The sequence below is a fragment of the Aquarana catesbeiana genome, linkage group LG02, assembly GCF_042186555.1.
Source record: "Aquarana catesbeiana isolate 2022-GZ linkage group LG02, ASM4218655v1, whole genome shotgun sequence".
NCBI lineage: Eukaryota > Metazoa > Chordata > Amphibia > Anura > Ranidae > Aquarana > Aquarana catesbeiana.
The window spans coordinates 447,995,545-448,022,735 of record NC_133325.1 but is presented as its reverse complement, the minus strand read 5'-3'; the positions used below and the strand labels follow the sequence as shown (position 1 = coordinate 448,022,735).

Below are 27,191 nucleotides of genomic sequence, written 5' to 3'. Positions count from 1 at the left end.
TCTTTATACACCTGTTTTTTTCCTTCACTGGGGATATGTGAAATAATTTTCTTTGATTCATCACGAAGGAGATAGGAATGGGATGCTTTGCATATACATTTTTTTAGTTTAGAAACGATTTACTTTGGGACACTTTTTGGTATCACATTTAGTGTGATATTTATGCTGAACACTGTTTTTTCTATTTTTCTGGTGTGTTATTAGTTGTTCACTTTTATTTATTTTTTATGGAAGACACATTGTTCACTTAGTAGAAATAATTGTCCGATTTGACACATTTTATGTTAACTAGATACATATTTATTTAGTATCAATTTTTGGATGCTGCACAAATATTTGCACATTATTATCTATAGAGTGTATTTTTATATAATTTATTCAGAGATATTATTGCTTTCAATTATTTTTACTTATGGATTTATTTATTTAGATTTATGGAATATTTAAACATTATTTATTATATGAATTTGTGTTTCAATTATTAGGACCGTAATGTTTATTTAATATTTTTTCATTCACTTGCCTTCACTTTGGATGCTGCACAGAATTATTGTTTGCACATATGTTTTAGGAACACTGTGTTGTTTGAGTCACGAGTTATATTTATTGCTGTTTACAATTAAGGTCTGTAAAGAGGTCACTAATTATCTGGATCTCAGTCATTTAGTTCCCTTAATTAGCTGCACTCTTTTGATGCAACATTTATTTGTTATGATTCTTGATTGCACAAAAATGGTGGAATATAAATGTACATGAACTGGATCCTTACCTGGAATTTATTTTTCCTGGTGTGGTTATTAGTTCCTTTGTTACATAGTTCATCTCTTTGAGGTAATAATTAGTTATTCACGCATCATAGGAATTTTTTTTGCTACCTGCATCTTCTTACAGGCATCTATTCCTTCGGTGTCCACTGTTTTTTCCTTTGGCATCCCAGGAATATACCCATTGAGCTAAGCGCCGCATTTTTACCCCCCATATCATTTGTTATGGGTGTGTGAACATTATCATCTGTGGTTATTATCCTTGGCTCCTTTGAGCTTGACAATTATCATTGCTGCTTTACATGTCCTGTATTTGGCTTTGGCACTTAAGCATTATTCCTTTACTATTATCAGTTATCTACGCACCTTAGAATCATTGTCATTGTTTGAGTTCTTTATTGGCATTTTTCATACCAGCTTTTTATTCTTGGCGTCTCAGGAATTTGTTTTTTAGATTAGCGCCGCAGATTTATTTCTCTTATTAACCCTAGCTAGAACCTGCGTTTTGCCCCTCCACCCGGCTCGGCCCAGCCCACCCAAGTGCAGTATCGATCGATCACTGTCACTTACAAAACACTAAACGCATAACTGCAGCGTTTGCAGAGTCAGGCCTGATCCCTGCGATCGCTAACAGTTTTTTGGTAGCGTTTTGGTGAAATGGCAAGCACCAGCCCCAGGCAGCGTCAGGTTAGTGCCAGTAGCGCTAACACCCACGCATCGTACACCTCCCTTAGTGGTATAGTATCTGAACGCATCAATATCTGATCCGATCAGATCTATACTAGCGTCCCCAGCAGTTTAGGATTCCCAAAAACGCAGTGTTAGCGGGATCAGCCCAGATACCTGCTAGCACCTGCGTTTTTCCCCTCCGCCCGGCCCAGCCCAGCCCACCCAAGTGCAGTATCGATCGATCACTGTCACTTACAAAACACTAAACGCATAACTGCAGCGTTCGCAGAGTCAGGCCTGATCCCTGCGATCGCTAACAGTTTTTTTGGTAGCGTTTTGGTGAACTGGCAAGCACCAGCCCCAGGCAGCGTCAGGTTAGTGCCAGTAGCGCTAACACCCACGCACGCACCGTACACCTCCCTTAGTGGTATAGTATCTGAACTGATCAATATCTGATCTGATCCGATCAGATCTATACTGGCGTCCCCAGCAGTTTAGGGTTCCCAAAAACGCAGTGTTAGTGGGATCAGCCCAGATACCTGCTAGCACCTGCGTTTTGCCCCTCCGCCCGGCCCAGCCCAGCCCACCCAAGTGCAGTATCGATCGATCACTGTCACTTACAAAACACTAAACGCATAACTGCAGCGTTCGCAGAGTCAGGCCTGATCCCTGCGATCGTTAACAGTTTTTTTGGTAGCGTTTTGGTGAACTGGCAAGCGCCAGCGGCCTAGTACACCCCGGTCGTAGTCAAACCAGCACTGCAGTAACACTTGGTGACGTGGCGAGTCCCATAAGTGCAGTTCAAGCTGGTGAGGTGGCAAGCACAAATAGTGTCCCGCTGCCACCAAGAAGACAAACACAGGCCCGTCGTGCCCATAATGCCCTTCCTGCTGCATTCGCCAATCCTAATTGGGAACCCACCACTTCTGCAGCGCCCGTACTTCCCCCATTCACATCCCCAACCAAATGCAGTCGGCTGCATGAGAGGCATTTTCTTTATGTCCTCCCGAGTACCCCTACCCAACGAACCCCCCCAAAAAAAGATGTTGTGTCTGCAGCAAGCGCGGATATAGGCGTGACACCCGCTATTATTGTCCCTCCTGTCCTGACAATCCTGGTCTTTGCATTGGTGAATGTTTTCAACGCTACCATTCACTAGCTGAGTATTAGCGTAGGGTACAGCATTGCACAGACTAGGACACACTTTCACAGGGTCTCCCAAGATGCCATCGCATTTTGAGAGACCCGAACCTGGAACCGGTTACAGTTATAAAAGTTACAGTTACAAAAAAAGTGTAAAAAAAAAAAAAAAAAAAAACACAAACAAAATAATAGTTGTCGTTTTATTGTTCTCTCTCTATTCTCTCTCTCTCTATTGTTCTGCTCTTTTTTACTGTATTCTATTCTGCAATGTTTTATTGTTATTATGTTTTATCATGTTTGCTTTTCAGGTATGCAATTTTTTATACTTTACCGTTTACTGTGCTTTATTGTTAACCATTTTTTTGTCTTCAGGTACAGCATTCACGACTTTGAGTGGTTATACCAGAATGATGCTTGCAGGTTTAGGTATCATCTTGGTATCATTCTTTTCAGCCAGCGGTCGGCTTTCATGTAAAAGCAATCCTAGCGGCTAATTAGCCTCTAGACTGCTTTTACAAGCAGTGGGAGAGAATGCCCCCCCCCCCCCCATCGTCTTCCGTGTTTTTCTCTGGCTCTCCTGTCTCAACAGGGAACCTGAGAATGCAGCCGGTGATTCAGCCAGCTGACCATAGAGCTGATCAGAGACCAGAGTGGCTCCAAACATCTCTATGGCCTAAGAAACCGGAAGCTACGAGCATTTTATGACTTAGATTTCGCCGGATGTAAATAGCGCCATTGGGAAATTGGGGAAGCATTTTATCACACCGATCTTGGTGTGGTCAGATGCTTTGAGGGCAGAGGAGAGATCTAGGGTCTAATAGACCCCAATTTTTTCAAAAAAGAGTACCTGTCACTACCTATTGCTATCATAGGGGATATTTACATTCCCTGAGATAACAGTAAAAATGATTAAAAAAAAAAAAAAAATGAAAGGAACAGTTTTAAAATAAGATAAAAAAGCAAAAAAATAATAAAGAAAAAAAAAAAAAAAAAAAAAAAAAAAAAGCACCCCTGTCCCCCCTGCTCTCGCGCTAAGGCGAACGCAAGCGTCGGTCTGGCGTCAAATGTAAACAGCAATTGCACCATGCATGTGAGGTATCACCGCGACGGTCAGATCGAGGGCAGTAATTTTAGCAGTAGACCTCCTCTGTAAATCTAAAGTGGTAACCTGTAAAGGCTTTTAAAGGCTTTTAAAAATGTATTTATTTTGTTGCCACTGCACGTTTGTGCGCAATTGTAAAGCATGTCATGTTTGGTATCCATGTACTCGGCCTAAGATCATCTTTTTTATTTCATCAAACATTTGGGCAATATAGTGTGTTTTAGTGCATTAAAATGTAAAAAAGTGTGTTTTTTCCCCCAAAAATGCATTTGAAAAATCGCTGCGCAAATACTGTGTGAAAAAAAAAAATTAAACACCCACCATTTTAATCTGTAGGGCATTTGCTTTAAAAAAATATATAATGTGTGGGGGTTCAAAGTAATTTTCTTGCAAAAAAAAATAATTTTTTCATGTAATCAAAAAGTGTCAGAAAGGGCTTTGTCTTCAAGTGGTTAGAAGAGTGGGTGATGTGTGACATAAGCTTCTAAATGTTGTGCATAAAATGCCAGGACAGTTCAAACCCCCCCCCCCCCCCAAATGACCCCATTTTGGAAAGTAGACACCCCAAGCTATTTGCTGAGAGGCATGTCGAGTCCATGGAATATTTTATATTGTGACACAAGTTGCGGGAAAGAGACAAATTTTTTTTTTTTTTTTTTTTGCACAAAGTTGTCACTAAATGATATATTGCTCAAACATGCCATGGGAATATGTGAAATTACACCCCAAAATACATTCTGTTGCTTCTCCTGAGTATGGGGATACCACATGTGTGAGACTTTTTGGGAGCCTAGCCGCGTATGGGACCCCGAAAACCAAGCACCGTCTTCAGGCTTTCTAAGGGCGTAAATTTTTGATTTCACTCTTCACTGCCTATCACAGTCTCGGAGGCCATGGAATGCCCAGGTGGCACAAACCCCCCCCCCCCAAATGACCCCATTTTGGAAAGTAGACACCCAAAGCTATTTGCTGAGCGGTATAGTGAGTATTTTGCAGACCTCACTTTTTGTCACAAAGTTTTGAAAATTAAAAAAAGAAAAAAAAAATTTTTTTTTTGTCTTTCTTCATTTTCAAAAACAAATGAGAGCTACAAAATACTCACCATGCCTCTCAGCAAATAGCTTGGGGTGTCTACTTTCCAAAATGGGGTCATTTGGGGGGGGGGGTTGTGCCACCTGGGCATTCCATGACCTCCGAAACTGTGATAGGCAGTGAAGAGTGAAATCAAAAATGTACGCCCTTAGAAATCCTGAAGGCGGTGATTGGTTTTCGGGGTCCCGTACGCGGCTAGGCTCCTAAAAAGTCCCACACATGTGGTATCCCCGTACTCAAGAGAAGCAGCAGAATGTATTTTGGGGTGCAATTCCACATATGCCCATGGCCTGTGTGAGCAATATATCATTTAGTGACAACTTTTTGTAATTTTTTTTTTTTGTCATTATTCAATCACTTGGGACAAAAAAAAATGAATATTCAATGGGCTCAACATGCCTCTCAGCAATTTCCTTGGGGTGTCTACTTTCCAAAATGGGGTAATTTGGGGGGTTTTGTACTGCCCTGCCATTTTAGCACCTCAAGAAACGACATAGGCAGTCATAAATTAAAGGCTGTGTAAATTCCAGAAAATGTACCCTAGATTGTAGGCGCTATAACTTTTGCGCAAACCAATAAATATACACTTATTGACATTTTTTTTACCAAAGACATGTGGCCAAATACATTTTGGCCTAAATGTATGACTAAAATTGAGTTTATTGGATTTTTTTTAGAACAAAAAGTAGAAAATATCATTTTTTTTCAAAATTTTCGGTCTTTTTCCGTGTATAGCGCAAAAAATAAAAACGGCAGAGGTGATCAAATACCATCAAAAGAAAGCTCTATTTGTGGGAAGAAAAGGACGCAAATTTCGTTTGGTTACAGCATTGCATGACCGCGCAATTAGCAGTTAAAACGACGCAGTGCCAAATTGTAAAAAGTGCTCTGGTCAGGAAGGGGGTAAATCCTTCCGGGGCTGAAGTGGTTAATTCCAAGTTGTAACAAAATTTCAAAAGATAAAACGATAGTGAATACTACTTCTTAAAAGCAAATATACTCAAGTTCAACCCTATAGCATCTTCCAAATTGCTCTCACTATCACTATTGTTGTTTTTGGGTGTACTACAGTACTTTCTGCTTCAAGTCACATCGCAGTAATATTTGGGGTGATCCCCAACACACAAAAGCCCCTCTCATCACAATCAAGTGTCCTGAGATTATAGAAAACGGATACCTAAAAAGATCAGATTTTCAACCAAATAATGCAGACCCTGCTAAGCAGTACTTACTTTAAAGTGGTAATAAACTCAAAACCAAAAATATATTGCAGCTTATGAATCCTTAGATGTGATGGCTGCATTCATTTTCACCTCATGATCTAGCTAGTAACACACCTCCTGTATTAGAGTGCCCCCAACTCTGGATGAAGAAGCCCAGGGGCACAGTAGACAGCAGCGTTGTTAATCTGGGAGGTCACAGTTTTGTTTGTTAAGATAAAGATTTTACATGAATAAATAAGAGCGGATTAGACAAACCCATCAGTGTTAAATGGTTTGTCTCAACACTCAACTAATTGAGTTTGCAGGAGAGCTTGGTCTTTAGACAAAACGGACTTACTGACTGGATCACCAGGTGAAAAAAAAAATGTAATCCAATGCAGGCATAATACCAATTGTTAAACTGCAATATAGTAACGTTTGCTTTTGGGAAGAATACCACTTTCATTTTTGCTTTGTTAGTCTGGCTAAAACACAAAACCAGCATAAAATACATGCCTAAAGCCGCATTTAGGTGTGTCAAGTGTTTGGCATTCATTCATTTTACTGGCCAGAATAATAATTTATTCTGGCCATTGAAGTGTTCGCTCAAGTCAAAACACCTTTGAAAGCAATGTTTGACGCCCAATGTGCACGAGGGCAAAGGTGTTTCTTGTATTTACCCAAGACAGTGCAGGATTTTATACTTAAAAAATAATAAATGTCCAGCACTGATCTTGGCACATTTTTTGTTTTCTTAGCAAATCTAAGCAAAATACTTTCTTATACAGTAGCTGAAATACAGATCGCCACATACAGTGGGGCAAAAAAGTATTTAGTCAGCCACCAATTGTGCAAGTTCTCCCACTTAAAAAGATGAGAGAGGCCTGCAATTGTCATCATAGGTATACCTCAATTATGAGAGGCAAAATGTGGAAACAAATCCAGACAATCACATGGTCTGATTTTTTAAAGAATTTATTTGCAAATTATGGTGGAAAATAAGTATTTGGTCACCTACAAACAAGATTTCTGGCTCTCACAGACCTGTATCTTCTTCTTTAAGAGGCTTCTCTGTCCTCCACTCATTACCTGTATTAATGACACCTGTTTGAACTAGTTATCAGTATAAAAGACACCTGTCCACAACCTCAAACAGTCACACTCCAAACTCCACTATGGTGAAGACCAAAGAGCTGTCGAAGGACACCAAAAACAAATTTGTAGACCTGCACCAGGCTGGGAAGACCGAATCTGTAATAGGCAAGCAGCTTGGTGTGAAGAAATCAACTGTGGGAACAATAATTAGAAGATGGAAGACATACAAGACTACTGATAATCTCCCTCGATCTGGGGCTCCATGCAAGATCTCACCCCGTGGGGTCAAAATGATCACAAGAATGGTGAGCAAAAATCCCAGAACCACACGGGGGGACCTAGTGAATGACCTGCAGAGAGCTGGGACCAACGTAACAAAGGCTAAAAAAGCATTTGGATAATCCAGAAGAGGATTGTGAGAATGTCATATGGTCAGATGAAACCAAAGTAGAACTGTTTGGTAGAAACATAACTCGCCGTGTTTGGAGGAGAGAGAACACCATACCTACTGTGAAGCCCTGGGGTGGCAACATCATGCTATGGGGCTGTTTCTCTGCAAAGGGAACAGGACGACTGATCTGTGTACATGAAAGAATGAATGGGACCATGTATCGTGAGATTTTTGAGTGCAAACCTCCTCCCATCAGCAAGGCATTGAAGATGAAACGTGGCTGGGTCTTTCAGCATGACAATGATCCCAAACACACCGCACGGGCAATGAAGGAGTGGCTTCGTAAGAAGCATTTCAAGGTCCTTGAGTGACCTAGCCAGTCTCCAGATCTCCACCCCATAGAAAACCTTTGGAGGAAGTCTGTGTTGCCCAGTGACAGCCCCAAAACATCACTGCTCTAGAGGAGATCTGCATGGAGGAATGGGCCAACATACCAGCAACAGTGTGTGACAACCTTGTGAAGACTTACAGAAAATGTTTGACCTCTGTCATTGCCAACAAAGGATATATAACAAAGTATTGAGATGAACTTTTGATATTGACCAAATACTTATTTTCCACCATAATTTGCAAATAAATTATTTTTTAAAAATCAGACAATGTGATTGTCTGGATTTGTTTCCACATTTTGTCTCTCATAGTTGAAGTATACCTATGATGACAATTACAGGCCTCTCATCTTTTTAAGTGGGAGAACTTGCACAATTGGTGGCTGACTAAATACCTTTTTGCCCCACTGTATCTTGCAATCACGCTTTGACACAGAACAATAGGAAATACTGATTGAATACCAACAGGCCAATAAACATTCACACCACCAGTGAGGATTTCCAAAAGCATACATTTACTCATAAAGTATGCTATGTACCTGTTAATACATACATAGCTGTAGACTTATATTTTTTTGGTAACTTAACACAATGCAAAGTGTGAGGTAGTGCATACACCAAGTATTGGTAACAAAGGGACAGTAAGGCACCAGCAACTATCATTCAAATAGCTTGGAAGCAGGAGCAGGGGAGTGGTTTGCCATAGTGCTGTGTGTTTGCATTGACAGAGCCAGCTGGAAGGGTGCATGTGAGGGGGGGCTCCATAGGACACTGAGAGAAAGGAGCCATCCTAAAACTGAAAAGGGGGGCAGTGATCAGGGGATAGCATTTAACTGGATGAAAGGGTTTCAAGAGAAGCAATACTGTATTATAATCAGCACTTGAACTAGATTAAAAAAAAAAAAAAGGGGGGGGGGGGTGAAGGTGGTTTTAACCGCTTCAATACTGGGCACTTTTGCCCCCTTTCTGCCCAGGCCAATTTTGCACCTTTCAGTGCTGTCGCACTTTGAATGACAATTGTGCGGTCATGCAACACTGTATCCAAATAAAATTTTTTTTTTCCCACACAAATAGAGCTTTCTTTTGGTGGTATTTATTAAATACTATTTAATCACTGCTGAGTTTTTAACCGCTTGCCGACCAGCCGCCACAGTTATACTGCGGCAACATGGCTCGGCTGCACGAATCGCCCTCATGTTACGTCGTAACAGACGGCCACTAGGGAGCGCGTGCCCCCTGCTCGCCCATGGAGCCGATGCGAGTCCCCAGCGGTCGCGATCACTCGGGGCATACAGAGAACCGGGATCTGTGTGTGTAAACACAGTTTCCGGTTCTCTGAGGGGAGAACAGACAGATCGTCTGTTTATACAGAGTATGAACAGCATTCTGTCATCTCTGTTGCACAGTCCCATCCCCCTTCAGTTAGAACACACACTAGGACACACTTAACCCCTCCACTGCCCCCTAGTGGTTAACCCCTTCACTGCCAGTGACATTTTTACAGTAATTAGTGCAATTTTATAGCATTGATCGCTGCAAAAATGCCAATGGTCACAAAAATGTGTCTAAATTGTCCAGCGTGTCCGTCATAATGTCGCAGTCCCGATAAAAATCGCAGATCACCGCCATTACTAGTAAAAAATAAATAAGCCATAAAACTATCCCCTATTTTGTAGACAGTATAATGCCCCGTACACACGGTCGGACTTTGTTCGGACATTCTGACAATAAAATCCTAGGATTTTTTCCGACGGATGTTGGCTCAAACTTGTCTTGCATACACACGGTCACACAAAGTTGTCAGAAAATCCGATCGTTCTAAACGCGGTGACGTAAAACACGTACGTCGGGACTATAAACGAGGCAGTGGCCAATAGCTTTCATCTCTTTATATATTCTGAGCATGCGTGGCACTTTGTCCGTCGGATTTGTGTACACACGATCGGAATTTCCGACAACGTATTTTGTTGTAGGAAAATTTTATATCCTGCTCTCAAACTTTGCGTGTCGGAAAAGCCAATGGAAAATGTGTGATGGAGCCTACACACGGTCGGAATTTCCGACAACAAGGTCCTATCACACATTTTCCGTTGGAAAATCCGACCGTGTGTACGGGGCATTACTTTTGCGCAAACCAATCAATATACGCTTATTGCATTTTACCAAAAATATGTAGAAAAATAAATTTCAGCCTAAACTGAGGAAAAAAATTGTTTTTTTATATATTTTTGGGGGATATATATTATAGCAAAAAGTAAAAAATATTGCTTTTTTTTCAAAATTGGTTGCTCTTTTTTTGTTTAGTTTCTGTCAGAAAATTTTGTAAAGAAGTAAATTTTTCTCCTTCACCGATGTTCGCTGATAAGGCTAAACTGAAAGGCAGCAAGGACTTGCCTCACAGATGGGCACAGTTGGGGCTGCACTGATCATCAGTGCCCTGACGATCTGTAGAGGTCTTCCCTGTGAGGAGTTGCCACTGATCTGCCACTGATCTGCTCTGAACGTGTGAGGCGAAGAGAGATAATAAACGGCATTTCCTTGTTTTGATTGGGCTATTGGACATAGCTGATCACATGGGTAAAGAGCCCCAGCATCGGCTCTTTGCCAAGATGGGGGTCGCACTGTGTCCCAGTAAGACAGCAAGGCCGCGATCGACACGCTGCGCCCCCATATGACGATGTCCCAGAACAACGGAGCATCCTGTCCGCTGTCATTTGTCTATACGGCGGGCAGGAGGTAGTAAATACCACTTTAGGGGCTGTTGTAAGTGAAGCCCAGTATAACTATTAAAGTGGAACATCACTCTCTCAAACAATATTGGCTATTTTTAATTGTTATGCTGCTAGCCATAGTAAATTGACAGGAAAGTATATAATTTTTACATTTCTTCAGTTACTTTCTGGTTTCCAGAAAAAGGGAAAATAGGGGTAAACAAACCACAGGACATTTAAGGTGCTTATATTATGGGGTAGATAGAGTAGATAGTAGGGCTGGGAGATTTTCTTAAGAAAAAAAAAAAATCTTCGATTCTCTTAAAAAAAACTCGATTTACGATTCGAATCGAGTTTTCTTTTTTTCTTTGGAAACCGCGCCGGTGCTGAGACGCTGCGGGCATGAGCTTTTAGGCGAGGCCACGGCTTCAGCCTAGTCCGTGGCGTCCGGCCTCGCGGACTAGGCCGAAGCCGCGGCCTCGCCTAAAAACTCATGCCCGCAGCACCTCAGGACCGGCGCGGTGAGAAAAAAAAAAAAAAAAAAATCTAAAAAAAAAAATCGATTTGCTTAAATTTTGAATCCATTTGACCTCTCAACTCGATTCAAGATTTAAATCGATTTCCCCCCCCCCAGCCCTAGCAGATAGGCATATACAACTTATCCATAAAAAAGATGTTTTATTACAATTGATACAAATTACACAACATGGTTAAAAAAAAATATGTCAGTATCCACATCCAATTTGGGCAGACAGTAGAAAAAAATACCACTCAATAGATACCACTCAACATGTTTCACTCATTTGGAGCTTCCTCAGGAGTTTCGGTATAAATTATGGTATACTAGAAAGGATAAGAAAAACCCCCGTTAGACTTACCGGTAACAGTATTTCCAGGAACCTTCCAGGACAGCTACTTGAGAGATGATCGGCTCCACCCTCTACAGGAAACACAAATCAGATAGTATTTAAAAGGCCCCTCCCTTTCCTCTGACCCTCAGTTGTTTAGAAGATCAAGTAACCTCCACCGAAGGTGCACTCGGCAGAGGAAAAAAATAGAAAACATAAAACACACCACCATCAGGAAAACATGGTTGACCAGTGAAAAAATAGAATAGGGTGGGAATATAGACGCTGTCCTGGAAGGTTCCTGGAAATACCGTTACCGGTAAGTCTAACGGGGTTTTCCCCCCTCACCTTCCAGGACAGCTACTTGAGAGGATAAGCAAGATATTATACCTTTGGGAGGGACGGCAGCCTGAAGCACTTTCCCACCAAAGGAAAGGTCCTGGCTGGAAAGCATCTGAACTCTATAATGCTTGACAAATGCATGAGAGGAGGGCCAGACGGCAGCTTTAGAGATATCTTCCCATGAAGCTCCCGCTCTTTCTGCCCATGATGTGGCCATGGATCTCGTTGAATGGGCCCTAATTCTAGAAGGAGGGGTGCGACCTGACGCTTTATATGCCTCACAGATAGCTCCCCTAATCCACCTAGCAATAGAACTTTTAGATGCATTGGACCCCTTCTTGGGGCCACTGAACAAAACAGTTGGGAGGAACTCCTAAACCCACTGGTCTTTTCTAGATAAAGTAGAAGACACCTCTTAACGTCTAAAAGACCAAACCTTTCCTCTTCCGCATTTTTGGGAGAGGTGCAGAAACTAGGGAAAACTACCTCCTGGGACCTATGAAAGTTGGAAGAAACTTTGGGTAAATAGAGTGGATCGGTTTTAATCACCACCATATTCTCTAAAATCCTCAGGAAGGGATCTTTACAGGAAAGAGACTCTAGATCCGGAATCCTTCGCCCTGACGTAATAGCCAAAAGGAAGGACAATTTCAAAGAAATCATTTCCAGGGAAGCCTCATGCAAAGTCTCAAAAGGAGCCCTTGTTAGTGCATTTAATACCAACGACAGATCCCAGGGAGGAACATGTTTGAGGATCCTGGGAGTATGCCTAGATCTGGCTAAAAGGAACCTCCTGACTAAGGAATCTACCGCTAGTCTTCTCTCTGAAAATAAAGATAGGGCAGCAACCTGAACCCTAAAGGTGTTGACAGAGAGACCCTTTTTCACTCCCTCCTGCAGAATATCTAAAATGCAGGGAGTGGAAAAAGAATCTAAACCAGATTTCCTTTGCCAGGAAATAAAAGTTTTCCAAAAACTTTCCCACAGATTCTTCTTGTGACCAATTTATGGCTGTCCAGGACAGTATGAATAACCCTCTCTGAACATCCATTTAACTGTAGGATGCACCGCTCAGCCTCCAGGCCGTCAAATGGAAGGTCTGAGGGTTACACAGATAGGGCCTTCAGAGAGGAGAACCAACTCCTCCTGGGCCACTAGGGGGCAATCAGAATGACTTCTGCTCTGTCCTGAATAATTTTCCAAACCACTAGGGGCAAAAGGGGAAAAAGGAAGGAAGGCATAGGCCAAGCTGAAGTCCCAAGGGAAGGACAGTGCACCCGTCCCCAAGGACTCTGTTTCTCTCTCCAGAGAGAAGAACGCCGGTAGTTTCTTGTTGAGACCGGAGGCAAAAAGATCCACTACGGGGAGACCCCATCTTAGCACCACCTCCTGGAACGTGCCTTGATGTAGTTCCCAACCGCTGGAACTGATGCTCACTTGGCTCAGAAAGTCCGCCAGCACGTTTTCTGACCCCTTGATGTGAACTGCCCTTACTGAAGAGACACAGATCTCTGCCCAGAACAGAATCTGCTGCGTTAATGACAGAAGTGATTCCGAGCGAGTGCCCCCTTGCTTGTTCAAGTACGCCACTGTTGTGGCATTGTCTGAAAATATTAAAAAGGTCCTTTGAATAGACCCTCTCTCCCAGAGACATAAGTGCTTTCCTCACAGCCAGAAGTTCTCTGAAATTCGAGGAGCGACCTGCTTCCTCTGGCAACCAGGCTCCTTGAGCACCCAACCCCACAGACTAGCGCCTGTGGTAATCTTGATCGGGCAATGTTGTGCCCAATCCTTCCCCCTCTGCAGATGTTCTTGCTGCTCCCACCAGGCGAGATCTAGAAAATTCCCTTCTGGTAGTTTTACCTGCTGAGCCAGAGAATTTTTCCTGCAATCCCAATGGAGCAAAAGAAAAGCCTGAAGGGGTCTGGAATGCAATTGAGCCCAAGGCACCCCTGGAATGGCTGCAGTCAATAGGCCCAGCAACTGCATGATACGCCGCAGGGAGGTCTGAGGGAGCAGTTTGAAGGTCTGCACAGAGAAGAATTTTCACAATTTTCTCTTCGGGAAGAAAAATCTTTAGGGCAACAGAGTCTATTAGATAACCCAGAAAAAGTATGCTCTGTGAGGGTACTAGGCAAGACTTCTGTTGGTTGACCTTCCACCCTAATTTTTGAAAGGTCCGCAAAACCAACTGTAGGTCATGAATAAGGGACTCCTTGCCCTGAGAAAAAAAAAAATAAAAATAAAAAAAAAACGTCTAGATATGGGACAATTGATACACCTTGAATCCGAAAAAAGGCCATGACTTCGGCCATGATTTTTGTGAAAATCCTCGGTGCTGCCGAGAGACCAAAAGGAAGGGCATTGAACTGCCAATGAGACGGCTCGTTTCCCACGAGCACTGCAAACCTGAGGAACCTTCGGTGGCTCTGGCAGATTGGTACATGAAGACAAGCGTCCTGAAGATCCAGGGTCACCATGAAGACCTCTGGTAACAACAGATTTCTTACTGAATAAATATTTTCCAAACGGAAACGTCTGGAAACTATGTATAGGTTCAGGACGCTTAAATTTATGACCATACGAAAGCCGCCGGAAGTTTACTTGACCAGAAAGACGTGTGAATAAAATCCCCGGAACTTCTGATCTTCTGGGACAGGAGAATAACTCCCTGTTTCCCACACACAGATCAAATTTAACATGGCTTGCCGTCTCTCGGCAGGTGGGTATGAAAAAAACTCTGGGGGGGGGGGGGGGATATTTTTGAACTCCAATCTGTAACCCTTTACCAAAGTTTGAAGGATGAAGGAATTGGTGAAAATCTCTGCCCATTCCTTGATGAAATGGCACAATCTTCCCCCTACCCCTAACCTGGCGTCACTGGGTATTTTCGGAAGGGGCTGAAGGAGCAAAGGGAGTTCCTCCTTTGAGTTTGTCTTTGTTAAAGAACCATTTCTTTTTAGCCCGTTGCCTGTTGGCTTTAAAATTAGCCTTGTTTTGGAAGCCATGAAAAGGCCTCTTATTCCTTTGGGAAGAAGGGAATCGACTACCTTTCTCAGGAGGAGCGAGATAAGACTTCTAAGGAAGAACCAAACAACAGTTTGCCTTCGAAAGGAATGCCACAGAGCTTATTTTTGGAGATAAGGTCACCTTCCCAAGATTTAAACCAGATAGCTTGCCTAGCTGAATTAATGAGAGCAGAAGCCCTAGCTGCGGATTTCACTGAATCTGCTGCTGCATCAGCTAAGAAGGTGACTGACTTGGCAATGAGTGGGAGGGACTCTCTAATCTCTTCCTTGGGGGTGTCAGATGCCAGAAGATCATCTAGACGCTGAACCCATACGTCTAAATTTCTAGCCACACAGGTAGATGCAACCGCTGGGCCTAAAGAAAAAGCTGAAGCATCCCAGGCCCTATGCAGCAACGAGTCAGCCTTCCTATCCATTTGATCCTTAAGGAACTCAGAATCCTCAAAAGAAAGATCTGATCTTTTGGACACCTGCGACATAGGGGTATCTAATCTAGGACACTTAAAGAAAACCTCCTCAAAGTCAGGCTGAAAAGGAAATCTTCTTTTGTGTCCTCTGGATTGGAACAACCTTTTTTCAGGTTCTTTCCATTCAGATAGAATCACGTCTCTAAGATTTATAAGGGCCTTCAGGGACGGAAAGGTTCTAGATTTCCGTCCCTGAAGGCCCCTATACATTTTATCCTGTACAGATTGAGCATGCTGTGGCATCTCAATCTGCTCTGAGGTATAAATTGCTTTTAATAGTTCATCAATATCCTCAACTGGAAGAGATACTTGGATGCTACCTGTATCCTCCTCTGATGCAGACTTTTCATCAGATGAAGAGACTGAATTCTCACCCTCCTCCAGATCAGAGGTATTGCGTGAACTAATAGTCTCAGATACTAATAAGGGAAGGGACTTGGCAGAGGTTGAAGGATCTTGAGCTATGGGTCTAGAAGAGGGAGGGCTTAAACATAGCTTTTTATAACTATCAGAGAGCCTGGCTCTACAGTTCCCACATTTCTTCTTCAACAGTTTGGCCTAGAAGAGAGCAGAAACAAGGCCATGAATAAAAAGGATCCATACAAAAGAAGTCCCTTGCTGTAGCTATCCACAGACCAGGGCTTACCTTGGGGGCAGTATGGGACCCGGATGCTGCCGCTGGTTCAATACGAGCGGACGTTCCATCCTCAGACCTGTCCTCAGGCTCCATGAAGCAAGCGGAGAATGGTCGCAGAGAAGACTGCTGCTGTACCGCAAAAACTGCGCCTAGAATGGCGTTTTTAGCAGGCCATTCCCCTGCAGCATGTCCTCAGTGTCTCCACACCATGCTCCTCGGCGTCCGGAAGTGCGTCATGTGACTTCCGGTTCCGGCGCCATCTTGCTGCATCACCGGAAGTCCTCCTGACGCCATCTTGGTACACCGGAATGAAGCAATTAGGAGGACACAGTTCCACACAGCAGCGCTGGGGAAAGAAAGGGAGTTGCCACCATTTTACAAAGGCAAGTAACCCTTATGCCCCGTACACACGGTCGGATTTTCCGATGGAAAATGTCCGATCGGAGCGTGTTGTCGGAAATTCCGACCGTGTGTGGGCTCCATCGGACATTTTCCATCGGATTTTCCGACACACAAAGTTGGAGAGCAGGAGATAAAATTTTCCGACAACAAAATCCGTTGTCGGAAATTCCGATCGTGTGTACACAAATCCGACGGACAAAGTGCCACGCATGCTCAGAATAAAAAAAGAGATGAAAGCTATTGGCCACTGCCCCGTTTATAGTCCCGACGTACGTGTTTTACGTCACCGCGTTTAGAACGATCGGATTTTCCGACAACTTTGTGTGACCGTGTGTATGCAAGACAAGTTTGAGCCAACATCCATCGGAAAAAATCCTAGGATTTTGTTGTCGGAATGTCCGAACAAAGTCCGACCGTGTGTACGGGGCATTAGAAATAGGAAACCCTTCTGGTACAGACCATCATCCAGGACTTGGCCACAACTAGTCCTGGATGAAACCAGAGAAGGGGGGTCCACCAACCACAGTTACCAGACCATAAGAAAAGAACAAACGTGTCGGTGCTCCTGGAGGGTCTGGAAACACAAAACAACTGAGGGTCAGAGGAAAGGGAGGGGCCTTTTAAATTCTGATTTGTGTTTCCTGTAGAGGGCGGAGCCGATCATCTCTCAAGTAGCTGTCCTGGAAGGTGAGGGGGGAAAACATGGATGAGATATTGTGTTACGCAATAAAATTTACAATCCAGAATATGTAAGTATGTATATGGATAACATGTCATATGAAGCTATAAACAGCTGAAAAAAAATCAGAAAGATCAATCAAAAAAATCAGGTCAACAAAGACGGCAGCATAGGAACAACTCTGTATCGAAAACCTTCCGCAGGTAATTCCTTGCTCCACGCCACTAGCTCCCACCCTGCATCTCTTGTAGCAAATGTGCCCTAAGGGCAATATTTGAGAATAAAACGAAATTGCAGTGCTGATTCAGACTTTGAGGGGGAAACCAAGTTGCTGTGGTCTCGTTTGCAACAACGAGGCTACAGTAATAAATGTCTGAAGAAAGCTTATTTGAAGGCCAAAAACCAAAATAGAGCCTCTCTTATACATGACCCCAAATCTAAAAAAAGGCAAACCCAGGTGTTCGACTGATTACCAGGTTCTCGGGTCAGCACAGACAGGTGCGAGATATTATGAGAAAATACTGGTACCTTCTGATGGGAGACAAAAAAGTCTCCAAACATCTTAAAGCACACCCTGAAATCACCTTCAGGCGATCTCGATCCCTAAGTGTCGGTTCACACTGAGGCAGCACGACTTGCAGCGCGACTGCCTCAGGCGACCTGGACACGACAGAAGCGGCGACTTGCAAAACGACTTCTGTATAGAAGTCAATGCAAGTTGCCCCCAAAGTCGTACAGGAACCTTTTTCTAAGTCGGAGCGATTAGAACGGTTCCATTGTACAGAACGGGACGCAACTTGTCAGGTGGCCAAGTCGCCTGACAAGTCGTCCCAGTGTGAACCGGCACTTAGTGATACTTTAGTGCACAGCCATTCTGATATCCAAACCGAGACTCCTGGTGAATCTAAGAAGGGCAGTAGACCCTGCCATAAATGCAATTTTTGTAGGTTTATTTATGCTGCACGTGGCATCCTGCTTCCCAATGGCTGTTTATTCAAACCCAATTTTTCGGTAAGATGTCAATCGATTGGCATTGTATACATCATGCAATGTGAATGTCAAATGTTTTACATTGGCAAGACCAAGCAACCTTTTTTTTGCCGAATCCCTAATACATAAAAGTGGAAATCCCGATAAGTCGGCACATTGGTCTATATCAACTTTGATAGCAGTAAAATGCAATTTTCGCCTTAGAGTATATCCCCCCTGGTGATAGGTGAGGCAATTATGACAAGTTACTTTTACAGCAAGAGGCACGTTAGATACATGACCTATCAGCCTTAAAGTATCCTGGCCTCAATGATGCCTTTAGCTTTAAACCTTTTCTTTAAAATTAAAAATTAATAACTAAAACATAATATTTTTCCTTTTTCTATTTCAATCACACTTTTGTCATTCTTTTCTTTTTATGTTTTCGAATATTGTATATATGAACGTACTTTTCAATTTCTTCACAGGCTGCCTTCAAATTATTCCTAAATACTGCAACCATTATTGCTATTAATGGCATTAATTAAGCATCTCCTAGATCCCCAATTCACCTGTATTCCTGTCCTTCTATTTTTTGGCTCACACAGACGCCAGGGGCACTCAATGAATTGTGCGAGTAATCAATCGCCTTTCATTTGGGAGCCCTAGGAGGTGTTAGTCCCGAGGGGAGCTTCGTTGTGGATAATATATTTATTTATTTATCCTTTATTATCTCTCTGGGTTAACATTTTGAATGTGCTATCTCTTACCCAATCTATTTTCATTGACATTCATTCCATCTAAATCCTTCCCTTTTCTAAGATGGCGCCGCTGGCTTTTGCCATGACAAATGATGTGCCCTACCTGTTCCACACTGCCTACTTATTTCCCTTTTTCAAGATGGCGCTGTTGGCTTTTGCCATGATGAATGACGCGCTCTGTACTCTTCATTACTCGGCGCTTGCGCATTCTAAGCAATGACGTGTCTAGCGTCACGCCATGATGCCTCCACTCCTTTCATTTTCCACACGCCCCCAACCCCCCCCCTCCCCCGGGCTTCCTCACCATACGTCCGCATCCCGGATGGAAGGACTATAAGAATGCGGTCTCACACAGCAATCCTCTGTCGTAAGCTCCCCGTCCAGGGGAGAGGTTGTTTCTCTCCCATTCCATGCCTGTCTGAACCATTACCATATGTAAGTGTCCTATATATCACTCGGCTTGATCTCTGAGTGGTTTATACATTTGGACCTCATTTGACCAGCATTTTCTTTACTTTGTTTTTCCAGTTGTATCTCTATGCATCTACACCTTTGGATACTATTAAGATCTCCTTGGCCCTTCAATTGCTGGCTGGGAATCTCCACATTATGGTGATTCCAAACTACCACTTGTGCTTGCAGTGAGGATTTTTTACCTCTAGCAAAAGAGTTTTGATTCCACCTAAGGTAACCCCTATATTGATTTTGGTGCTCAGATTTGATGCCTTATTGACATCATCTACTGGATTCCATCCCTCATACCTCTGTATTTTTTCCTATTAAGGATATATCAATTCTGTGTCCTGTGACCATAATAGATGGGAACTTTTGCTTTGAGAGACCTACCTGATGTCTTGTATCTCTGATGTTATTCATCGATAATAAATCCAACTCACATTCAATTCTTTGGCAGCCTGGTAAGATTACTAATTTTGATGGATTGATTTTTTTGATTGTTGTTTGATCTTTCTGATTTTTTTCAGCTGTTTATAGCTTCATATGACATGTTATCCATATACATACTTACACATTATGAATTGTAAATTTTATTATGTAACACGATATCTCATCCATGTTTTTCTTATCCTTTCTAGTATACCATAATTTATACCAAAACTCCTGAGGAAGCTCCAAATGAGCGAAACATGTTGAGTTGTATCTATTGAGTGGTATTTTTTTCTACTGTCTACCCAAATTGGATGTGGATACTGAAATATATTTTTTAACCATGTTGTGTAATTTGTATCAATTGTAATAAAAAATCTTTTTTATGGATAAGCTGTATATGTCTATCTACCCCATAATACAAGCACCTTAAAAGTCCCGGGGTTTGTTTACCCCTATTTTCCTTTTTTCTGTTTGCAATATTTATGGGATGTGGTGCTATTTTTGATTGTTCCTGCCCTCGCTATTGTTTTTTTCTGGTTTCCAGGTCAAGGCATGCGTCATACATCCCCGAAGTCTTCAGGAGGGGAGGAGACATTTTCTCAGCTAAGCCCACACCCTGCCTGCATGCCTGAGCTAAGGACAGATGGATTCCAGGAAGTAAATGCTATATGGATCATCTGCCCTCATGATGGCCACAAATAGAAATGCTAGGGGGGGTTTTTCAGTTCGACCCTTTTTAGTGTTTGCAGTCTACCCCAACAAGTTAGGTGTAATTTTTCAGGGACAACTAGGGCTTTCATTTTCTTGCAAATTGGGATACATATGTTTTTACTTCCTTGCTTTTTTTTGGAATAATTAGAAAAAAAAAAGTTTTTTAAAATTATAGTTTCCCCTTATATTTACCGCAAAATATAAAAGTCTACTGATTAAAGTATTACTTTAATCAAAATATTGACTTATATAACAAAGTAAATGGATGCACTTTACTTTAGGAGAGCTTTATTCCCCTTTTGACACTACACTGTGCAGCACGCAAGGGGATAAGGCAATTTGTGTAATCAGTGTAACATGAAGATCAAGTCAGGTTACCAAGGACACACAATTAGCACAACGGCAACTTTCACAGGTCGGCAATCATTTACCACTTAACGCTAAGCAATATATGGGTACGTCGCCCAACTTTAAGTGGTTATACCGGAATGATGCCTGCACCTGCAGGCATCATCCCGGTTATCATTTTTCAGCTGGCTTTCTTGTAAAAGCAATCCTAGTGGCCAATTAGCCGCTGGATTGCTTTTACAAGCGGTGGGAGCGGACGCCCCCTTCCTTGCGCCTCCTTCTCGGGCTCTCCTGTCCCACCGGGAAACCCACAAGTGCAGCTGGCAGTTCTGCTGGCTGATAACAGAGCTGATCGGGGACCGGAACGGCCCCCATCTCTATGGTCTGAGAAACAGAGTATTTTGTCACTTCTGTTTTGTCAGATGTCAAGTGTTAATTCTAACTTTAGTTTTAGACCCCTTTCACACTGGGGCGATTTGCAGGCACTACAGCGCTAAAAATAACGCCTGCAAAGCGCTCTGAAAGAGCCGCTGCTGTCTTTCCAGTGTGAAAGCCCTAAGGGCTTTCACACTGGAGAGGTGCGCTAGCAGGATGGTAAAAAAAGTCCTGCTAGCAGCATCTTTGGAGCGGTGAAGGAGCTGTGTATACACTGCTCCTAAAAAAACTCCTGCCCATTGAAATCAATGGGGCAGCACAGTTATACCGCCAGCAAAGCGCGAAATTGATGGTAAAGCGCCGCTAAAAATAGCGGCGCTTTACCGCCGACGGACCCACCGCCCCAGTGTAAAAGGGGCCTTAGTCAGTCTTTTAAAATGCCATTTTTGTTTTAGTAATTTTAGTCGTATTTTCGTCAACTAAAATCAAATGGGTTTAGTTAAATTGTAATGCATTAAAGTGGATGTAAACCCGATTCGTGAAATTTGAGCTGGGCACATATCAGAAGTGTTTTCTTATTTCACTTCAATGCACTATGTCCCGTAGCTTTCTCCTGCTCCATTCTTCTGTTATCAGCCTGATAACTCCTGACAAGTTATTCATGACATATGATAAAAGCAGCCTGAGTTTTGTATTGGGGAGGATGCTATAGATTAGCAGAGCCCTGAACTATTCAGAGCTGAAAGTCTCTACCTATGAATAGAGGGGCTGTGCGCCTTTCCTCCAATCAGCTGTCTTGGCTGTATGCCCAGACTTCACTGCAGTGTTAACCAGGAAGAGAAAATCTAACAGGATGTGCACTTTCTAAACATTATATAAAGCTGAAGACAGAAGATATACAAGTAAAACTTATGTAGGAGGATTTGTTTCATCCCTGTGTATCATCTGAGGCTGTTCACTTCACTGGGTATATGTGAGGGTTTACATCCATTTTAACCACTTAAGGACAAAGCCTCTTTTTTAGATTTGTTGTTTACAAGTTAAAAACAGGTTTTTTGCTAGAAAATTACTTAGAACCCCCAAACATCATACATTTTTTTTTCTAACACCCTAGAGAATAAAATGGCGGCCGTTGCAATACTTTGTCACACTGTATTTGTGCAGCGGTCTTACGAGCACACTTTTTTTTGGAAAAATACACGTTTTTGAATTAAAAAAAATAAGACAATAGTAAAGTTAGCCCATTTTATATTATATATCATATTTAATATTTTATATTGTGAAAGATAATATTACACCGAGTAAATTGATACCCAACATGTTACGCTTCAACATTGCTCCCGCTCGTGGAATGGCGACAAACTTTTACCCTTAAAAATCGCCATAGGCGACGTTTAAAAAAATTCTACATGTTGCATGTTTTGAGCTACGGAGGTCTAGGGCTAATTATTGCTCTCGCTCTACCGATCGCGGCGATACCTCACGTGTGGTTTGAACACCGTTATCATATGCGGGCGCTACTCACGTATGCGTTTGCTTCTGGGCCTTTTCTGGAACGTTTTGTTTACAAGTTTAACCACTTAAGGACCAGCCACCGTCCTTATACGTCGCTACTTTGATGTTAAATACCATTAAGGCAGCAGCTAGTTGCCATAACCCCAGTATTTTTAAAAACAGCGGACTGTCCTCTTTCTGATAAAAGTGGTCTCAGCAGCAGGTCGTCTCTGCCGCTCCCCTCACTGCCTGGATGCCGAGTGAGGGAAAGATAGCTCCATAGTATTGGAAGGCAGAAGCGGCGTCAAACCTCACTTCCGCCCAAAACTCTTAAAGGGGAAATTGTTTTGCATTTTAGTGTAAATATGAGATCTGAGCTCTTTTTGACCCCAGATCTCATATTTAAGAGGTCCCGTCGTGCTTCTTTTTTTTTCTATTACAAGGGATGTAACATCCCTTGTAATAGGAATAAAAGTGACCCAAATTAAAAGGGCAGTGTCACGCCTGCATATGAAAACTGTTCAAACCACACATTTCAAGTATTGCCACGATCGTTAGAGCAAGAGCAATAATTCTAGCACTAGCCCTCCTCTGTAACTCAAAACTGGTAACCTGTAGACGTTTTTAAATGTCGTCTATGGAGATTTTTAAGGGTAAAAGTTTGTCACCATTCCTCGAGTGGGCGCAATTTTGAAGCGTGACATGTTGGGTATCAATTTACTCGGCATTACATTATTTTTCACAACTTTACTGTTGTCTTATTTTTAAGTCAAAAAAGTGTATTTTTCCCCAAAAATTGCGCTTGTAAGACCGCTGCGCAAATACGGTGTCACAAAGTATTGCAACGACCGCCATTCTCTAGGGTGTCTGGAAAAAAAAAAAAAAAAAGTCATTTTTGGGGGTTCTGAGTAATTTTCTAGGAAAAAAAATTATATTATATATATATTTTTATTAACTTGTAAACACAGAGTCTGAAAAATATGCCTGGTCCTTAAAGTGGATGTAAACCCGAATTATTATTTTTTTTTTTTTTTATCATACTGTAGAGAGTATAAGATTTCCTATCATTTGAGCCCAGTCTTGCCACACAGAGTTAATCCATCTCTGAGCAATCCTCAGAGACATGCATTATTTTTTTTAATTCCCTCCCCCACTCCTTTCTTCAGCAGCTCTGCAAGGATTGGCTGTTCCACACCTCAGCATGATTTGGAATGCTGAAGTCATGTGGTTACTTTCCTGTCTTTTCACTGGATGTTAGAGATCATAGCAGAAGTTCAGTTTTAGAAATACACAGGAGAAAATGCATACTGACAAGGGGAGTGTAGAGGTGGGCGGGGAGTCTACTGACATCACGGCTCCACCCACCAAGCTCCAGACAACAGACCCACCCACAGAATATGCAGTTTTTCAGCTCTCATAACAGACAGAGGGGAGACATTTGACAGGTAAAGAAACATGCAGAAGGCATGTATATCCTTATAGATAACCCCTATGGCAATAGTTTAGAAAGGATGACATTGGGTTTAAATCCACTTTAAGTAAAGTGGAACTTTACTCATAACAACTTGATAAAAAATAATGTTCTCTAGCAAACAAAATACATTCCAAGTTAATAATTATGCTACAAAAATGAGCGTGCTGTAAATTGCCTCCAGCATTGTTCCTGTTTATCCTTGCTGGAGGCTGCCTTTTTGCTGAAGCCCAAAGACCCTGAACAGCGGTAAATCATACATATGAACTAAACCCATCAAGTTACTGATTTCAAACAACAGTTACATTCCTGGAATGCTGGAAATGCAAACTGTCACATTTGATTGTTTCCTCAACCCAAACTGAAAAGCCATCAAATGACTGGTGTCATAACTGTTTACATGGGCGGCACCATGGCAGTTGCAGATCAAACAGAAGCAGCTTCCTTGGCTGTAAAGTATAGGGGGGTTAAATTCCACTTTAAGGCTGTCAGCAGATCGGCCTCTACAAATTCAGCAGTGGCTAAAAATGAAGAGCAACTGAGCATGTGCAGGGCAAGACTGTATTAGTGGATTTTACACAGTATATAGACACTTATTGTTATGTTTTACATAGCTATACCTGCAAAATTGGCCAGTTTGAAGTGATCAAGCAGGACTTCATTTTCTGACTAAAGTTCCACTTTAAATTAGTACTCAACTTGTAAACAAAAAGTGGCGGAAGAAGACCTGATCTAAAGTGGTTAAAGCGGTAATAAAGTCATATTTATAAACACTGCTGACAGGCAGGGTTGTTATAACAGAAGAGACTCTAGTGGTCTTGATCGTAAATGTCCCCCCCCCCCCCCCCCAATGGTAATGTGATCAGACCCACGCATGCACAGCTCAGACCACATTTATGTCCCCCACTGCGTGCTGTGGTGATTGCTGTGCACACGTGGAAATGACGCTGTGGCAGCCTGGCCATTCAACAGCTGAAGATACAGAACCTGGAAGAGCAGGTGAAGATGGAAGCACCAGGGCCTGGGGGGTCCAGTGCTGGAGGACTCTGTTTATAGGAAAGTCTGGCATAATATGCTGTGCATGTCCCAATGAGAAGACCCATTGTAGGTTAGAAGAGTGCACGGTGGGTGTGTCTGAGAATCGCTCACTTCCATCCCAAGCTAGTGTTCTCAGGTCACCAAAGGCACTAGGTAGGCTGTGCATCCTGCAATGTGTAATCTCTCTCATTGCATTACACCAAAGATGGAGGTAGAAGTACCGTGCTACATGTACCATGCACACTAGAAAGCCTGTATGACAGAGATATATAGTGCAGCCGGGAGCTGTGTGCACGCTGCATCCTCTCACCACACAAAGCTCTATGAGGAGCAGTGATTGGGATCCTTCCTGACTAAAACACACAGCCCCGTCTGTATACAAAGATCAGCCAGTCCCCCTCCTCTCTCTCTCACTCACCCGCTCACACCGCCGTACTAGGCTGCTAAAATGGCGCGTCTTCCCCGGCTAAGCCGCCTCCTTCTCCCGTCTTCTTCTCCCAATCACGGAGCCCTGCGTACGGGGTCGTCTACGTGAAGTATCAGGGGCCTTCCAATGAGGCAAGCCTAGAGACGAGAGAGCGGGAAGAGGGGGGTGTGTGTTACTAACCACACACCGAGCACGGCTCATAGGATGACAGGCGGCGGCAATGGCTGCTGGGAGATGGATGAGGCAGCACAGCTCAGGGGCCCACACTGGGCTCCTCACACAGCTCAGGGTTCACGCAGCTCGGGTGTCCACTCTGGGCTCCTCACGCAATTCAGGGTTCACAAAGCTCAGGGGCCCACACTGGGCTCCTCACGCAGCTCGGGGGCCCACACTGGGCTCCTCACGCAGCTCGGGGGCCCACACTGGGCTCCTCACACAATTCAGGGTTCACGCAGCTCGGGGGCCCACTCTGGGCTCCTCACACAATTCAGGGTTCACGCAGCTCGGAGGCCCACTCTGGGCTCCTCACACAATTCAGGGTTCACGCAGCTCGGGGGTCCACTCTGGGCTCCTCACACAATTCAGGGTTCACGCAGCTCGGGGGTCCACTCTGGGCTCCTCACACAATTCAGGGTTCACAAAGCTCAGGGCCCTCACTGGGCTCCTCACGCAGCTCGGGGGCCCTCACTGGGCTCCTCACGCAGCTCGGGGGCCCTCACTGGGCTCCTCACGCAGCTCGGGGGCCCTCACTGGGCTCCTCACGCAGCTCGGGGGCCCACACTGGGCTCCTCACGCAGCTCGGGGGCCCACACTGGGCTCCTCACGCAGCTCGGGGGCCCACACTGGGCTCCTCACGCAGCTCGGGGGCCCACACTGGGCTCCTCACGCAGCTCGGGGGCCCACACTGGGCTCTTCACACAATTCAGGGTTCACGCAGCTCGGGGGTCCACTCTGGGCTCTTCACACAATTCAGGGTTCACGCAGCTCGGGGGTCCACTCTGGGCTCTTCACACAATTCAGGGTTCACGCAGCTCGGGGGTCCACTCTGGGCTCCTCACACAATTCAGGGTTCACGCAGCTCGGGGGTCCACTCTGGGCTCCTCACACAATTCAGGGTTTACAAAGCTCAGGGCCCTCACTGGGCTCCTCACGCAGCTCGGGGGCCCTCACTGGGCTCCTCAGGCAGCTCGGGGGCCCTCACTGGGCTCCTCAGGCAGCTCGGGGGCCCTCACTGGGCTCCTCAGGCAGCTCGGGGGCCCTCACTGGGCTCCTCAGGCAGCTCGGGGGCCCTCACTGGGCTCCTCAGGCAGCTCGGGGGCCCTCACTGGGCTCCTCAGGCAGCTCGGGGGCCCACTCTGGGCTCCTCAGGCAGCTCGGGGGCCCACTCTGGGCTCCTCAGGCAGCTCGGGGGCCCACTCTGGGCTCCTCAGGCAGCTCGGGGGCCCACTCTGGGCTCCTCAGGCAGCTCGGGGGCCCACTCTGGGCTCCTCAGGCAGCTCGGGGGCCCACTGTTGGGTGGAGAAGGAAATCAAACTGCACATCCCATGTGAGGAACTCTGGGGCTCATTTACACCACAATCTCTGTGCTCACTTCCTCATGCTTACATGCATTTCTAATAGGTTTGCTGTGCTTTTTTTAGGCATTCTTTGTTTTTGTTTTGTTTTTTTGTTTTTCCACTGAATTGCATTTTCATAGGTTCTGGTACATTTATACAGGGACTGATATAGTGCCATCAATTGTACACAT

At 43.9% G+C, this 27,191-nt stretch overlaps 1 protein-coding gene across 1 annotated transcript in view; it reads right to left on the bottom strand.

Annotated features, from left to right (window-relative positions):
* Positions 1-25,588, bottom strand: part of LOC141128337 (heterogeneous nuclear ribonucleoprotein R-like) — a 98,071-nt gene extending 72,483 nt beyond the window's left edge. Inside the window, exon 1 of the mRNA XM_073615576.1 lies at positions 25,436-25,588. The gene's annotated coding sequence lies outside the window, so the exon portion shown is untranslated. The remainder of the gene's footprint in view (positions 1-25,435) is intronic.
* Between the last annotated feature and the right edge of the window lie 1,603 nt (positions 25,589-27,191).